This window comes from Bombina bombina, chromosome 1 (assembly GCF_027579735.1).
Source record: "Bombina bombina isolate aBomBom1 chromosome 1, aBomBom1.pri, whole genome shotgun sequence".
NCBI classification, from domain to species: domain Eukaryota; kingdom Metazoa; phylum Chordata; class Amphibia; order Anura; family Bombinatoridae; genus Bombina; species Bombina bombina.
In genome coordinates, this window is record NC_069499.1 from 647006505 (window position 1) to 647024577 (window position 18073).

The window sequence follows — 18073 nt, forward strand, 5'->3', positions numbered from 1 at the left end:
AGACAGGAGGATGTAGGTTTGTCAATGGTCATCCCATTTGTAGATAACATGAGTGGCTGGACAGAATATATAGACCCCAGTACTGCATTTCCAAGGGAGGGTTGCAATTGTGAATTTCATAAGGATTTAAGGGTTTATGTTTAGGAAATGAGAAAGCATTTAATTTGTATACAGGGGATCCTGATTGGGACACGGAATACATGAGGCAAGCTGCTGAGTATTGGTTAAAATATTGTGACGGATATAAATCCAATGGCAATAAAAGACACAGTAAAATAGATAAATCTAAACTCCCTAGAATTATTTATCGCCCCCCACCCACAATGTATCCGAAACTCTCAATAAACACATCCCCACCAAAGCTCTCATTTACTATGCCCTCTGCCACTGCCCCACCGGCTCCGCCACCGCCACCGCCATATGTGGGATTATATCCAAGTGTTACTAATTATAATGATGATGATATAATTGTGGCTTACAATACAACCAGAACACGTCCACCCCCTCCACTTAATGGGAATGTACAGGGGGCTGAGGCACCTGATGACGTAAGTGTCCAGGAGTCTCGTAGAGATGACCAAGGTCCTAACAATCACCAAGATGGGGCACCAGGAGTACAAAGTGCTGTAGTTACATCTAGTGGCCGAGTTAGTACTCCTCCCGATAGATACCCCTCACCCTCAAATGTAACCATGCCCGTCCAACGGGTCGACACACCCGAGTCTCCGGACGTATCTGTCCGCGATAAGACTGACCGACAACTGGTCCCTTGGGTACCACAAACTATACAAAAATATGAAGATGCGAACTGGGTAGACCCCCGCTGCATCTCTGGCACTAGTAGCATAAGTACTATGCCATATTTAATTGCTGGGGACCAAATGATTATCAAACCCCTCACGGCAGGTGAATTAAGTGATATTACTAGGGACTGCCCAGACCCTTTAAGACAACCCGCTGCCTGTATCCTGCACCTTAAACGGTATTTACAGGGAGCCATGTATACACAATATTGATAAACTGTACAATTACCATGAAAACGATTAATGGGATTGGACTAAAGTCCCTACAATTGACACAAATGATACAAATACTTCAGTTACTACATATAGTCTAGCAAACCCTGAGGTAAGGACAACCATGTGGACACAATTAGAAACTGAAATAAAACACTGTAGTAAGACCCAACAATCCATGAGTGCAGTTTTAGCATGCAAGCAGAAACCTGGCGAGGCCATTTTAGACTTTGCTAAAAGATTTTTCAAATGTTGGACAGAGGAAGGAGGCTTATCCTCCGGGGAAGGCATGGCTGTGTTAAAGAATCAGACCATGTTAGGATGTATGACACCTACAGACAGTCTTTTGCTAAAGCAACTCATACGCGATTGGCCCAAAATTACCTCAAAGGAATTATTATCAGCTATTGAGTCCCGTCATGCTGCAGGATGTTTTGATAAGGGTGTTAAGGGTGCATATGTCCAGGTTAATGATAACACACTTCCACGTAACAGACAAAGAGGGGGCAGAGTTAACCAGGACCACAGACGCAACATGTGTTTTAATTGTGGGGAAACAGGGCACTGGAAAAATGAATGTCCCCATCCGCCCCGTAAGGGCAGGGATAACTTTTATCCTAGGGAGAATAACCGATCACATTCACACTCACCACCTAGACGTGACAACCGACCACCACAACACAGAATACAATGGCCATAGGGCTGCCCGGAGGGAGGCACCCTACTCTTACCCAAGGTTACATCGTATTACCATCGTGAGCCCTTCGTTACTCTTAACATAGAGGGCTCCGAATTACAATTCCTCGTAGATACGGAAGCGAATTGCTCCACTATCTCGGGCGAATTATACGATGGACCCTTGCGAGAGTCTAATCCCTCTGTGGGAATCACAGGTGTGCCAATTCCTACCTTCCGCACTCCACTCCTCACAGTCCAAATACCTGACTCTCCCAAAACCTTGTCCCACTCGTTCCACGTTATCCGAGGTTGCCCCTTTAGTCTCCTTGGTCGAGATTTGATGGGTAAACTGGGAATAATGATGACAATATCACAGATCGGTGGAATGACGGTCGACTTTGACCTCAGTGAATCTGGCGAATCGCCCGAGGAATCACTGTCGATGGATACGGCCATGTTGAGCAATCAGATACATCAGGTTGCTGACCATGTCCGTAACCTACCCTCAACCACAAATTTTGACACTCTCTTTGACAGCGTTCCCCCTGCCTTATGGTCCACAGAACCCTATGATACAGGGACCATCGACTGCACCCCATATAGGGCATCTTTGCGTGAAGACTGTTCCCCAGTTTTCATCAAACAATACCCTATTAGCGACGACAAACTGGAGGGCATAGATCCCATGATTAAAACATTCCTGGAGAAAGGTATTCTCAAACATACCGTCTCTCCGTACAACACGCCCATTAACCCCTTGCCTAAGCCGGTGGGTGGTTACCGTTTTATTCAAGACCTAAGGGCCGTGAATAAACTAATCATACCTCTGCCTCCCTTAGTCCCGGATGTGACCGCACTACTCACGGCCATTTCACACAATGCAGAATTTTTTTCCACCATTGATTTGGCTAATGCTTTCTTCTCTATACCCGTTGATGCGGACACACAACAGTTGTTCGCCTTCGTGTATAAAGGGGTTCAAATGACGTGGTCAAAATTGCCCCAAGGCTACACGGACAGTCCGGCCGCATTCGGCCTAGTCCTCAATACCATGCTCAAGAGCTGGACCAGCCCCTGTGGTTCCACCCTTTTGCAATATGTTGATGACCTGTTATTGTGTAGTACTTCATACGAGGCAGGGGAAAAGGACCTAGTGGACCTTTTGTTGTTCCTCGCCCAAGAAGGGCTCAAGGTGTCTAAATAGAAACTGCAAATCTGCCAGCCACAAGTTGAGTACTTAGGCTTTGTCCTGTCCAAAGGCAAACGAGAACTCAGTGCAAAAAGAGTAAAAGCCCTCTCTAAACTGCAAAAGCATGAAATTCCCAAAGAAATGCTGACCTTTCTTGGGATGATAAACTATTGTCGACAGTGGATACCAGACTGCTCCCACTATGACTCAATCCTCCGCACCATTTGCCACAGTGACTCTCCACCCACAATTCACTGGACAGAGACTCTGACCCATGCATACAATGAACTTGCCAGGTCCATCACCACATCCCCTGCCCTCGGCCTCCCTGACTACACAAAGCCTTTTCATTTGTACGTACGCAAGGGAAAATTGTAAAACCATGGCGGCCGTCTGTGCCCAAGAGCATGGTAGTAATTCTTTCTCCCCGTCCCTGTGAAGGGTATGCCTTCATGCCTGCGATCCCTTGCAGCATGTGCCATGGCCGTTGAGATGTGCGAACCTATCACACTGGGACATCCACTTGTTTTACATACCTCCCATCAGGTTCTGCACCTCCTTAACAATCTTCAAACACAACACATGACTGCCCAGAGACTTAGTGGTTATGAAATACTGCTTACCAGTACTTCTGAGCTAACCATTAAGTACTGTGCAACTAACTCAGGCCCTGCGTCTATCCTCAAGTCCTTATTATCCTCTGACGTACCACAATCTGACCTTCCCCTTCATGACTGTGTTGCACTCATTCACTCCAGCACAACACCATGCTCTGACCTCCGGGACACCCCTATTCTGGGGGTCCCTGACGTTTTTGTGGATGGCGCATGTAGCCGCCCAGATGACCACACGTACCTTGCAGGATATGCAGTGGTCCAACTTCCCGACATTATCATTGAATCCGCTTCTGTCATGCATAATTCTGCTCACGCAGCTGAATTAATAGCTCTCACTCGAGCCTGTGAACTTTTTGCTGATACCTCCGTAAATATCTATACCGACTCCAGATATGCCTTTGGAGTAGTACATGATTTCGGCATGATTTGGAAACAAAGAGGTTTCAAGTCTGCCGACGGTAAAAGTATCAGTCACACCACTCTCATTACAGAACTCTTACAAGCCATCCTGCTCCCAAAAGAAATAGCTGTCATACACTGCCGAGCACATACTAACCTTAACAATCCTGTTGCTAGGGGTAATGCATTAGCTGACACAGTAGCCAAACAAGCAGCCAAGGTCTCTCCATTGCAAGACTGTGTTTACCTCCTGCTCGTTGCACCCTCTCTGGTTGACGATGTACTCACATCCTCTCTCCAGCAGTTTGCCACTGTCAATGACATCAAATACTGGGTCTCTCAGAAGCTCGAATTAAACCCCCAAGGGTTTTATTCGAAAGAGGGGAAAGGTGGGACAGTCATTGGTATCCCTGAAACCAGTGCACCCATTTTTATTTCACAAGCCCACGGTGTCAGTCACCTAAGCATCCACAACACTCTAGCGTTAATCAAACATTACTTCTGCATACAGAATCTACAGTTACATGTACAATCTTACATTAACCGTTGCATCACTTGTCTGCAAACCAAACACAACAACAAACCTGCAAAACATGACCACCTAACACCACCATCCGCACCTTTCACTCACCTGCAGATAGACTTCACACACATACCTAAAACAGGAACCAAACAGTTTTACCTGCTGGTCATAGTTGACCAGTTTTCTCGCTGGCCTGAGGCCTTTCCTACTACTAGGGAAGACGCAAAAACAGTAGTGAAACACCTTTGCACTGACATCATTCCCAGATTTGGTTGCCCCCTGCAGATTAACTCAGACAATGGCCCTGCTTTTGTTAGTAAGGTATTGCAGGAATTGGTAGCTCACTTACAGATAAAATGGAAGTTTCACATACCATACCACCCCCAGAGCTCAGGGGTGGTAGAGAGAATGAACCGGACCATTAAGGAAAAACTCCTAAAGGCCACGGGAGGGAATTGGGTCAAATGGCAGGATCATTTACCTGCAGTCTTAGCTGAGGTACGGATGTCCCCAAGCAAATCCACTCAGCTGTCCCCATTTGAGATTTTAATGGGTAGACCGTTCCCCACCCCTTGGGCCAGGAACCCACACATAGTCACTGGAAATTTAGATTTAATCAGGGAACAATATGTACACGAACTGATCTCTGTTTTGAACGGCAACTATGGTGATGTGGCTTCTCGTTTTCCTCTTCCCTCACAGGAACCAACCCACAGCTTCAAAGTCGGAGACACAGTGTGCATCAGACAACTGAATAAAGCAAAGAAGGGAGGCTTCCCATACAGTCCACCCACCGAAGTCGTGGCCATCACTCATACTGCCATCCTCACAGCCCAGGAGCCCATCTGGATCCACACATCTAGGGTAAAGCTCTGTCCAAAGAGGGGATGAAGCTGGCTGTCTAGTCCCTTCTAAAACACCTGTACCACCAGTCCAGGACATCCAGGACAACAGTTGTGCCTAAAGAGGGGTGAAGTGTTCACAAAGTCCCTTCTGTAACATCTGTAGCATCCTCGACTGTCAGTCCAAAGAGGGGTGAAGTTGGTCGTACAGTCCCTTCTGTAACATCTATATCCACAACATGATTGCCTTTCAGGGGTCCCCCTACTTGGTGTATCTCTACCTTCTCTCCTCCGGACACCGGACGAGCAGCATATGATCGCCCCTGTTTGTAATTACTTCACCACTTCCCCTGACTCACCCCCTGAACAAAACACAACCAAGAACTCAACCACTCTGCCAGCAGCACCACCCGTTCCAGCTCTCCGTAGGACCCGGAGAGCCATTGGGGTAATGGGAAGCTGGTATTCCTAACAGTATTGATCAAACGTTCCATGAAAAATACCAGTGAACAATCAGAGTTTCAAGGATCAATTAAATATTATTATTATTTATACTTGATTCAAATCAATCAATACCTTTAAACACAGTAATTTTTGTGACTTTGTATAAATATTTTATGAGAACAACAATACTGATTTTAATTGATGGTGAATATTGATTTCTCTCAAGGTAATAATATATTTTCATTTAATATATGTATTTATAAAATTGTATTACATATTTCAGATGGAACTTCCACTTGTGGGCATCAGCCTCCCGCCCCTTCCCCTCCTGACCCCTCTACCAGCCCTTCCCATCCTTATGTCTCTCCTGGCCCTTTCCGTCCCCTGGCCCCTGACTCCCCAGCTGTGCAGGCTCCACCAGAGCAGGAACCCAAACCCCCACCTCGCCCCATCCCTCCTCACCAACACCTTTACCCTAATCCACACCTTCATTGTCCTGGGTGTCGGATTGTCCTTCCCAGCTACTAATGTATGTATCATAACAAATCAACATTAGAACATACATTCTTAAAGGGACATTATACTGATCTAATAATACATAAATTGATTTTGAATAGGAAATTTTATTTATACAACTTTTCTTTATTTTATTAATGTAAATGTTTCCGATTTACTTTTTATGAAATCAACATCCTCATTTTCTAATATCTAAATGATATTGCCTAGATGTTGGATATATATATTATATATATATGCCAATATTTTGGATTTGTAATCACCGCCCTTTTCACAGTGTGTCATAAACCAAAGAAAGTTTTCTTTCAGATTGATAGGGTTTTGAGTTTTCTTAATATCTTAATGGTTTATCTATGAAGAACGTATTTAATGTGTAATTCTTCTTCCATGTAGCATATTTTATTATAATAATGATTTGTATTTTAATTAGTCTCTTTGCTCTATTTTTATTATGTTCTGTAATTATTATTAATTTGCAATATTTATTTTTGTTTAGGTTGTGACTCAGCATGGTTGACACTAGAGGCTCTAGCGCGTATTGAGCAGACCATGCTGAGTTCCAATCAGTTGCTGGGAAGGATGTATGACACCATGCTAATACAGCTGCAGCTTCAATGCATTACTCTAGCCAGAATAATGCGGTTAGAGGCAATGCATGCAGTTGCAGCTGGAGGGGCTCAGGACGATGATGGTGATGCTGATTCCCCAGTAAGTGGAGAACCTGGAGCTCGCCTTAGGGAGCAGAAATAACTCCTCCATCCACATGTTATGTTGTTCTTTATATTTGTTGCTATTTGGCCAATTTTGTTTTTATTGTTTTCATTATTTCACCTTGTCAGATTTATACTAAGGGGCCATGTTGGCCTTTGTTTGCCCTTGTCAACTCCGTGAAAGGACTATGATTCACTATGCCACCTTGTCAGATGGCTCCAAAGGGGCAGTGTTGGCCTTTGTTTGCCCTTGTCAACTCCCTCCAAAGACTGTAATGCACTATGTCACCTTGTCGGATGGCTCCAAAGGGGCAGTGTTGCAATTAGTTTGCCCTTGTCAACTCCCTCCAAGGACTGTGATGCACTATGTCACCTTGTCAGATGGCTCCAAAGGGGCTGTGTTGGCCTTTGCTTGCCCTTGTCACCTCCCTCCAAGGACTTTGATGCACTATGTCACCTTGTCAAATGGCTCCAAATGGGCTGTTATCTCATTCTGACTTATTTTTAAAGTTATCTTATTTATTTAAGTTTTATGACATTCTTAAATCCTATTTATCATAATAAAAAGAATGTCATTATAATGTTTTTTTTCTTCTTTATTTATTAATGTAATTTCTACTAAAATATAATTTATGTTGATAATCCTTAAGTGATGCTGACCACAATTCTTAATTTATGGATATGCATTCATAATGTACATTTTATTATAGCTTCTTTTGACATCAACATACACATATAATATATTTTAAACAGACTATTATCTGAAAGTTGGCAACACATATATTCCAATTTTGCTTATTGTAGTAGTATAACAAAATAAATCACTGTGTGTAATGCACACATTATAGATGATTAATCTCTTTCTATTATTTCTGAATATATTTAATTATCTAACAATATATTGCTATATGTAACATATAATGTATAAACCATACACATTTTCGTAATGTATATAGTAGCATTATTTCTATTTTAAAACCTGCTGCTTCCTAAATATTTCCTAATCTTCCTATTCTAATGAAATATATATTTATTACCAATAATGGATTATATTTCATATATCACAGTATTGTTATCTAGCATTACATGATTTGAAGCTGTGCATTACATGAAACAAACACGCTTGACAGATAACAATATAGCACATACTAGTTTTTTTTTTAAATAGAAATATGTTTGTTATTGACAAGCAAAGGTGTAAAATCCGTCATTGTTGCAGATTACGTTTTAACGCGATCTCGGTTGTGCCATGTTGCATAAGACATCACATGCAAAGGATTAAAATCCATCATTGGTTCGGATTACATTTTTACATGATCTCGGATGCGCCATGTTGCGTCAGACGTCACATGCAAAGGATTAAAATCCATTGTTGGTTCGGATTACATTTTTACGCAATCTCGGATGTGCCATGTTGGTTGAGACGTCACATGCAAAGGATTAAAATGCATCATTATTTTGGATTACGTTTTTACGCGATCTCAGATGCGCCATGTTGCGTAAAACGTCACATGCAAAGGATTAAAATCCGTCATTGGTTTGGATTACATGTTTACGCTATCTTGGATACTCCATGTTGTGTAACATGTCACATGCAAAGGTGTTCTTTGATTGTATTACGTTATCCCGCAATATTGGATTTGCCACGTTTGCGAATGAGAACACGTTTCAAACCATGATTTTCTTGGATTATGGATTGTGTCAATCATGTACATTGTTGAAACATAGATGATAAAGAACAAATAAATATCTATTGATGGCTGTCACGTGGAAGAAACAAATGAAGGCAGTGTTGTTGATCCCGATTCTATTTTGAGGCAAGTGTTAATTCATGAATGAACAGCGATGAATATACTCCATCTTGTTTAATATGTTTGTCAACAATATTTTCCCATTTAAAAATAATTAATGTGTTATGTTTAATTTTCTACATTGAAAATTCCTAAACATGTGCATTTGTATTTGAATTAATTTCTCAATATGCATTCACCTTTATCATGTTATGTTCTGATATTTCTTCTTAATGTAAATGCTCAATATTGTGTCATGTATCGATTCCACATTGTTATTCTCTAAATATAGTACTGTGAGCATGTATTTCAAATGTAAGTCTTAAAAGGACATGAAACCCTAAATGTATCTGTCCTTAGTTATGTTGAACATACAATTTTTACCCGGTTTGCAATTCTCTTTTATTCTCAAATGTGCTTAAGTCTCTTGGTATAATGTGTTGAAGGAGCATCAATACACTACTAGTTTTTTAAGTGAACACATGGGTGAGGCAATGACAATCGTTAGATATATGCATCCACCAATCTGCAGATCGAAACTGTGTTCTTTACTGCTCCTGAGCTTTCCTAGATAAACCTTTCTGCAAAGGATAACAATTCAAAGAATATGAGAAAACGTGAATGTTGTTTAAAATGTTATGCTCTGTCAAAATCATGCAAGCAAATTTTCTATTTTGATGCCCCTTTTAAATTAAATAGATTTCCAAAATAAAACACTTTAATCTAGCTTGAAAAATATACACTTTATTTAAAACATTAAGAGAAATATGGCATACAGGCTTATTATAACAATTAAATATTTGCTTATTTTAACAAGCACGTATATATATATATATATACCAGCAAGCCCTAAGGATTAGTATATGTTAACATATGTTCTTGTTTAAAGGGATAGTCATGTCAAACAAAAGATTCATGATTTAAATTAGAAATGTAATTTAACCAACTTTCCAATGTACTTTTATCACCAATTTTGCTTTGTTCTCTTGGTGTTCTTAGTTGAAAGCTAAACCTAGGAGGTTCATATGCTAATTTCTTAGACCTTGAAGAATGCCTCTAATCCGAATGCATTTTGACCGCTAGAGGGCATTAGTTAATGTGTTTAATATAGAAAACATTGAGCTCATGCACGTATAGTTACCCTGGAGTGAGCACTGATTGGCTAAAATGCAGGTCTGTCAAAAGAACTGTAATAAGGGGTCAGTTTGCAGAGGCATAGATAAAAGGTAATCACAGAGGTAAAAATGTGTATTTCTATTAAAGTGTTGGTAATGGGTAATAAAGGAATCATATTTCTTTTTAACCAACAATAAGTCAAGTGTTAACTGACCCTTTAAACTGTGTTGTTGGCATCAACACAGTGATATGCCATCATGTCGAATTGTAATGGTCATTGTTTTGTATTTGGAGAACAGTTTGGACATCACATCACAAAAAACAATCAATCTAATCAACAAGGACAGGATGTGATGATGTTGTCTTAAAACACTTGTAAAACACACTCTGCAAACAATCTGCTTCCATGGAGCTGGCGCTATAGAAGCCTATTCAATGCAGAGTGTGCTCTGCAAGTGTAAGAAGACAACATCCTGATGTACCTATCCTTTACACATTAAATAACTAAAAAAATATAGATTTAACTAATTACTTCTTCCTCCTTCCCTTCTTCCACTCTGACGTGTCCTCCTTGGAGATGGTTGGGGAAGAAGGGGAGGAGCTTCTGTTGTCTGGACTGTAATGTGCCCTGTCTGTGCTCCTGCCCTACACCACTGGGCCCAGCCACTTGTTCATCTTCAACAAAGTGGCTGAGTCCACCCACCCCTTCCTCTCTCCCTTCCTCTCCCCCTTCTTCTCCCCCTTCCTCTCCCCCGACCTCTCTAGTTCCTCTCCCTCTCCCCCTCCCTGTCCCTCTCTCCTGCATCTGCTGAGATAAATACAATAAAAAAGGACAACAAAGCAGGGTAACAGATGTAAAAATAGATGTAAAAATATGGGACCTTGAACAGCAATATGTATTTAGTTTACAATCAATGTAAAGTTCCCAAGTACAAATAGCAAATTGCAGCTGATGCTGATATCCAATCTTTTGCTACGCTATGATGTTAGTGCCAAAGATATGCACCATAGTTCTAAGTAGCAAATAGTAATTCAGTCTGTTTATGTTTGAAAAGTAATGTTACTGAGTCCTGCACTTATGCTGAACTGAACGTAATCAGACAGCATGAGAGAACATGTGAGAAAGTACCAATATAAGCTATGTTTGTACCACAAGAGTGGGCTGTATTCAAAGTCCCCGCTGAAATCTCTTAGAGCCTGAGCACAACTAAGTGTGCATAGTAGAAAAAGAAAAAGGTATACCTCCTAGGTGGACAGACCAAACCAGTTTGTGGTAGAAGTGGGAACAAGACAACTTCCTCCGAGGATCCCAGGTAGGCTAGAGCCCACTAGTTTCGCCAGGGGGGTAATGTCCACATCACCGTCTCATGTATCCTCAGTAGGCAAGGGCTCAGACGTCAGAGCCGGGTGCAGTATCGCACAGGAGGTCCACCAAAGTCGAACGTGAGAAGAGTGTGCAGCGTCACACAGGAGTTCCACCAGAACGTACCAGGTGTCCACTGGATCCTAGAGGTAGTAGGCCCCTTGGATCAGGATGCGGGCTCCAGATAGCAAACAGCCAGAAGCGGTATCTCAGCCACTGTATGTAACAATAGAAGGTCCCCTGAGAGGAGAAAAAAGGAGACTGGTGTTGAATCCAAAAGGCAGGTTCAAAGTAGATTTATTTGTTTAAGCAAAAGTGCTAATACATAGGTGATAACAAGGGCTTAACACCTGATGCATTTCACTTCATCAGAGGTGATGTGTTCTTACATCTATTTTTACATCTGTTACCCAGCTTTGTTGTCATTTATATATATATATATATATATATATATATATATATATATATATATGTTTTAGAATTGTCTTAATCGTAGATAAATAAGAATGTATTTCAGCTTAGATAAATTGTCATAGGAGTTGGTTGTTTGCACAAATAATATATACAATTTCTGATGTTTTAAATTAGAATTGTATAGGATAAATTGTGGCTAAATAGCTGATTGTACTGTCTGGAGATTAGTGGCTCAGATTCTGGTCTCATTGTGGTATTTTAAATGCAACTCTGATTTGGGAGACTATTGTGCATAAGGCAACTTTTATGATCTTTGCATAGCATATTTTAATAATTCAAATGTGTTTAGTATTGATTCATATCTGGTTTTCTACAAATATATTTCAATGTGTCTATAAATATTAACTAATAAAAAGAACTTAGGGATTTTATATTAATTGTATGGTTTTGTATATGCATTTTATTGGGGTTTAGTTTAAAGAATAATTATTAAATATATTGTATTATAACCCGGCCATATACTGACATAATGTACAAAAAAACAGCACTCAGACACTCAGTCAGACAAACTCTCACTCACTCTCTCTCACTAACTAACTCTCACTCACTAACTCTCACTGTCTGTCACTAACTAACTCTCTCTCTCTCTCATTAACTAACTCTCACTCACAAACTCTCACTGTCTGTCACTAACTAACTCTCACTCTCTCTCACTGACTAACTCTCACTCTCTCTCTCTCACTAACTCTCACTCACTATCTCTCTCTGTCTCTCATTAACTAACTCGCTAACTCTCAGAAACCTCCAATGCCTAGACCTACAACTATCTCGAAAAAGCAATACAGTCAAAGAAGCCATGTATCTAGCGTGCTTATATACCCTATGTAAATGGTTAATGATGTACTGGTTTGCAAAGTCAAGGAGGTCCAGGTGTGCTTTAGTGATAATTTGTATGTGTGCAATGTGTAGTAGTTGTTTTAATTTGTGCATGCTCATATGGAGTTTGTAAATGCACATATGTATTTGTGGAATGTGTATAATGTGATGATGTCATAGTGATCGTTTTGCATAACATTCTCCTAATTTAGTATCCCAAAATATAAATGCTGATTTCTGTTCGTATCGAATTTGTTAAGTGTAAACATTTATTTTTTAATAATGTTTTCTAATCGGCAATGTGAATGTTTTTTTTTTTGTGTATCAGTGTGCAAACAGTGCAATTAATTTTTCATGTTGTTTTGTTCCGTGATGCACATCGCAAAATATTTTCCTAATCCTTGTTTAGTGTAAACGTTGTCTAGTATTAGTTGTAAAGGATTGTGAATGTTGAATGCGTATGTGCTATGTAGTGTGAGTGATTATTGTTTAAACATTTGATCTGATTTTAGTTTGTTTTCATGATGTTGTATGCTAAGAAGATTTACACCTAGCGCCTGTTAGTTACGGACCCTTAGGCTCTTGGATGGATGACACCTAGCTGTCAAACGGTAGTATTCTAATGGTGATAGTGTAGCCAAAAGCGCCTGCTTGACAGTGGCTGGGTCTGAGTGAGAGAACCAGTGAACAACTTATTAAGCTGGAATATTTATTAAACAATTTCTAATGATTCACAATATATACAGTGGCTTAATAAAAACAGTGGTTTAAAAACATAAATACATGGATCCATGCATTAACAAATTTACATAAAAATACAGTTAATATATATGAATTGTCTTGCTTAAAACAATGTTTCAAATCAGAGGTAAAAAACTCTCCATATGATGAAGGTATTGGCAAGAGTACAAGAAATGTAGCAATCACTTGTATTTATATTGAGTTACCAACAAAACACAGGTATAATCAAAGGAGTAGGTTAATAGGTGATATATTAAACTAGATTATTTGAAATGAATTTCATATGTATATTTTCCAACTATGGCCTCGCTTCCATTGAGTCATTAAAAATGGAGCCGTAAGCTACCGAAGCGGCCGACAGCTAAAAGTAATTTACAACTCCATTTTAGTACCATGTTTCCATTGAAATATTTTGCGGATAGCGTGTAGTCGCTCTTTTCTTTTAGCTGTAAGTTAACGTTGTGTTACGCTTCCATCTGATGTTGGATTTCTTGAAAATCAATTAGTTGTTAAGTTAACCCGACCTTACGCTATAGAATTTACGTTTAACGTCCGTGCTCCTTACCGGTGATCACCTCGCAAGAAAAATAAAGAAACATCCATATGTTTAATAATCAAATACTATTTTCTAATATAATTATATTTACCCCTTCATAAATATAAGTAATATTTATTGCTGCCCTAGGCATAGGTCTAGTTTGCATTCTGTAGATATGTTCTTGCATATATTATTATTTTTAAATATATACTGATATTTCTATTAGAATATAAGTTCAACTATTTCTATACATGAGACAACAATAAATATTACTTATAACAATTTATTTCTACATTTAAACACTTGCATTATTTGCAAGTTTTATAATTTCAATAGAAAATAGGTCTCAAAAAGCACAATTTTCCTCTTTTACACCTAGTTGAGCTGGGTGTAATATTTCTCAATGTATCGACAGCCTCTGACAGTGTATTAACGGTTAGCGCTTTCATTGGAATCCTGGTATAATTTATCGATTAATGGCTTCTATTACTTTCTATGGGATGCGAAGATCTTTTCGGCAGCTTAAGTCCGGCTGCCGATATTGAGGTATAACGCGCCATTGGAAACAGTCGATAAACGATATTGCTTCCGACAGCATATTTATCGGTTTGCGAGTGCACGCAAACTGAAATACGACTCAATGGAAGCGAGGCCTATGTGTTTATGTTTTCAATATAGTGTTGGTATTCACTTTTGCAAAGGCCTTGTAACAAAGTGATTGTTAATTGTTTCCCAAATATATGTCTTGCAAATATGTTCTTATTGTGTTTGATATATAGTATTTGATATTAACTTCGGCCAAAGACCTAATCACAGAGTGTCTGAAGTGATTGTAAAATCACGATTCTATGTGAAGTACTGTGCTGACTTCGAAAAACATACAAAGACACCTTCACATGGACAGTGGACACAATTCTATTGAACAAGACTAGGGATGCAGGATACATCCTATGGGAAACACTTATGTTTCTTCATTTCTTTTATATGGTACTTCACAATTCTCTATTTTGAAAGTGATGAATATGACATAATGAAGATAAACTGATATTTTCAATAGAATCGCCTTTTAATGACCATACATCCAGGTTAGTTTGCACAATGCATGCTATTAAGAATCATAGTAGGAATAATGTGCAACTAATTCATAATATATTGAATGTGTGAGACAATTTTAAACATGTCCTATTTTTGAATACATTTATTTAATATACATTCCCCCTACTTTGTTCTAGAGAGATTGTGATCAATCAGACAGATATAGAGATACATTTCATATTTGACATTTCGGTATCTTAGTTTTTAAGAGACAGGAAATATTACATTCAATTATGTCCCTCATACAATTGAATAATTAGGAATATTTGATAAAATTTGGATATTAGGCATTATTTTGACAATTTAGTGTGATTAATGTTAAATTATGTGTAGATAGATAGAGATGATATAGATCCCGCTCTACATTCTGAACCTGGCTTTAATATCAAAAAAGAGCATAGACAGAACATGGATTTTAAATGATTAGATTTACAAAAAATGTATTTAGTCATGTGTTCATTAAATAACATAATTGATTTCATTTTCTAATCTTTATTTTTATTTTTTTTCTTACAGATTTTCATTTTTGATGAATTCCAAAACTAATATAGATTTGTTAGATTTTTTTTTAAAATAAATATCTTTACATACATAGGCCTAGATTACGAGTTTTGCATTAGCCTTAAAAAGCAGCGTTAAGAGGTCCTAACGCTGCTTTTTAACGCCCGCTGGTATTACGAGTCTTGCAGGTTCAGGTGTACTGCTCACTTTTTTGGCCAGACTCGGAAATACTGCAAATCCACTTATGTCAATTGTGTATCCTATATTATCAATGCGATTTGCATAGAGCGGGTATTACGAGTCTGACCAAAAGTGAGCGGTAGACACTCTCCTGTCAAGCCTGGTACCGCATTTTAAAGTCAGTAGTTAAGAGTTTTACACTACAACGCCGTAGTGTAGAATAATTTTTTTAACCCTTAATCTGCCGAACCGGACATCGCCGCCACTATAATAAATATATTAACCCCTAAACCGCCGCACTCCCGCATAGTAAACGTTAGTTTAATATTATTAACCCCTAATCTGCCTGCCCTAACATTGCAGCCACCTACCTACATTTATTAACCCCTAATCTGCCGTCCGCAATGTCGCCACCACTATAATCAAGTTACTAACCCCTAAACCTAAGTCTAACCCTAACCCTAACACCCCCTAACTTAAATATAATTTAAATAAATCTAAATAAAATTACTACAATTAACTAAATTATTTATATTTAAAACAAAATACTTACCTATAAAATAAACCCTAAAATAATAGTTACATTGTATCTATCTTAGGGTTTATTTTTATTTTACAGGTAACTTTGTATTTATTTTAACTAGGTAATAAAACCTAACCTAAGTTACAATTACACCTAACACTACACTACAATTAAATTAATTACTTAAATTAAATACAATTAATTACAATTCAATACAATTATCTAAAGTACAACCCCCCCACTAATTACAGAAAATAATAAAGAAATTACAAGATTTTTAAACTAATTACACCTAATCTAATCCCCCTAGCAAAATAAAAAAAGCCCCCAAAATAAAAAAAACCCTACCCTACACTAAATTACAAATAGCCCTTAAAAGGGCGTTTTGCGGGGCATTGCCCCAAAGAAATCAGCTCTTTTACCTGTAAAAAAAAGTACAGATACCCCCCCAACATTAAAACCCACCACCCACACAAACAACCCTACTCTAAAACCCACCCAATCCCCCTTTAAAAAAAACTAACACTAACCCCCTGAAGATCACCTTACCGTGAGATGTCTTCACCCAACCGGGCCAAAGTCCTCAATGATGCCGGGAGAAGTCTTCATCCAACCGGGCAGAAGTGGTCCTCCAGACGGGCAGAAGTCTTCATCCAGACGGCATCATCTATCTTCATCCATCCAGCGTGGAGCGGGTCCATCTTCAAGACATCCGACGCGGAGCATCCTCTTCTTTCCACGGGCGACGATTGAATGAAGGTTCCTTTAAATGACGTCATCCAAGATGCCGTCCCTTCAATTTCTGATTGGCTGAAAGAATTCTATCAGCCAATCGGAATTAAGGTAGAAAATATCCTTTTGGGTTCCTCTACTGTGGTAACTGGAGTAGCTGAAGGGGTAGCGATTGCTGCCAAGACTGGGCGAACAGGAGGTCGGGCGGGAAGGACCCTCCTAGTTCTATCTCTCTCGGCTTGCCTTTCCTGAAAGTCCAGATTGATACAAAGTTCTATAAAATCGCCCAAAGAAGAAGGAATATCACAACAAGTGAGTTCATCTTTGATGCGTTCATGGTGACCCCTCCTAAAGGCTGCCTTGAGAATACTGCCATCACATGTGGTTTCCAGTGTCAAGGTACGGAACTCAATGGCAAACTGTGCCACAGTTTTACTGCCTTGGCAGAGATCCAGGAGTGAATATTTTGCAGCAGATGTACAGCCAGAAGTCCCAAACACAGAAGACAAAGCAGACATGAACTCATCAGCATCATGTAGGAGTGTAGCATTCTGTTCCAGAAGGGGAGAGACCCAGGCTAGAGCTTTGTCCTTTAGCAAGGAAATGGCAAAGGCTACCCTTGACTGATGAGACTGGAAGGTGTCAGGATCATTGTGGAAGTGCAGCCTGCATTGGTTTAGAAAGCCCTTACAGTCAGTAGTACCGTCATACTTGTTAGGCAAGGGTATCTGGGGTATGCTTCCAGAAGTGGAGGAAGAAGCCACAGCACTGGGAGCAGGGGCTGGTGGTGTAGCAACAGGAGCGGCATGGAGCAGAGAAAGCTAGTAAGATGAGGAGAGCAGCACTCACCATAGGCAGGACAGTCCCAACGGCAATGGCAGAGCAGTCCAAGGGCACACCACTAGAATAGTCAGGTAGGCAGGGTTCAGCAACAGTAAAGCAGTCCAAGGGCACACCACTAGAATGGTCAAATAGGCAGGGTTCGGCAACAGTAAAGCAGTCCAAGGGCACACCACTAGAATGGTCAGGCAGGCAGGGTTTGGCAACAAAGAGGCAATCCAGAACAACAGGGGTTAATGAGCAGAGTAGTCAGACAGGCAGGGATCAGCAGCAGTATATCAGTCCAACAATTCAGGGGTTAAACAGGCAGAGTAGTGAGACAGGCAGAGTTCAGCAGCAGTAAATCAATCTAGCAATTCAGGGGTTAAACAGGCAGAGTAGTCAGCAAACAGGCAGGTTCAGCAGCAATGGTATTAGCTAAATGGAACGA